Genomic DNA, 1183 nt, shown 5'->3' with positions numbered 1-1183 from the left:
CCTCCTCAACTGGCTCCTCTCAATGTGGAGGAGCAGCAGCTCTACTCTGAGTCCTCCCCGGATGACTGAGCTCCTCATCCTATCTCTAAGGGAGAGCCCTAAGGAACCCACTAAGGAGAAAACTAATTTCAGCTGCTTGTGTCCGGGATCTCATTCTTTCGGTCATGACCCAAAGCTCATGACCATAGATGAGGGTAGGAACGTAGATCGTCCGGTAAATCGAGAGCTTTGCTTATTGGCTCAGGTCTCTCTTCACCACAACAGACCAGTACAGGGCACGCTTCACAGCAGACGCCGCACCAATCCGCCTATCGATCTCCCGTTCCATCTTCCCCTCATTCTTGTACAAGACCCCAAGATACTTAAACTCCTCCAGGGGCAGAGTATCCTCCCCAACCCAGAGAAGGCACTCTACCCTTTTCCGGCTCAAGACAAAGGTCTCGGATTTGGAGGCACTGATCCTCATCCCAGCCACTTCACACTCGGCTTTGAACCGAATTTTACTACTACCTATCAATGCACAAATTCAGAGGAGATATTCAGTCAAAAACAGGGAAAAAATGCTTTAAACTTTGAGCAGTTAAAACCTGAACTGGTTGTGAGGTTTTTAGAGCCACAGGTTGCAGACCAAAGAGCTAGACAGTGTAGAATCTAGACTGAATTTCCCTTTACAATTCTTTTATGCTCCTGCGTTTGTGTGTGAAACCTCAGGAGATAAAACACACTTTAACACACATGCAGCATCAGTGAGCATGAATGGTCATTCAGCTGCAGCCAGAAGTATGAAAACAAGTCAAAAGAGGGAAAACAGGGGTTGGGTGGGGGGTGACGGATGGGGTGTAATGCCAAGAAAAACACGGTGGGCTCTTCTCTCCTGCTCCCCTGTCCTGATGAGGACCCCAGGCAAATATTCCATGAATGAGAACATTTTGGGGAGCTACACTTTAATTTCTCCTGGCTTACAGAAGAGGAGGAAACAGCAGAGCGGTGATTCATTCATGATGTCATCCAAGTGTAAAATGTTAAATCACTTTGGATGTGTTTTAGGGGACACAAGTTTCCCGTGCTTCCTGCTGCTTCCATTCTTTATTGTGTTTGTTAAAAATTTTAAATATATATATATACATATATATATATATATATATATATATATATATATATATATATATATATGGTTTTTTTT

This window comes from Cyprinodon variegatus, unplaced genomic scaffold, assembly GCF_000732505.1.
Source record: "Cyprinodon variegatus isolate N-32 unplaced genomic scaffold, C_variegatus-1.0 Scaffold1110, whole genome shotgun sequence".
NCBI classification, from domain to species: Eukaryota; Metazoa; Chordata; class Actinopteri; order Cyprinodontiformes; family Cyprinodontidae; genus Cyprinodon; species Cyprinodon variegatus.
Note: the sequence above shows the minus strand (reverse complement) of the source record.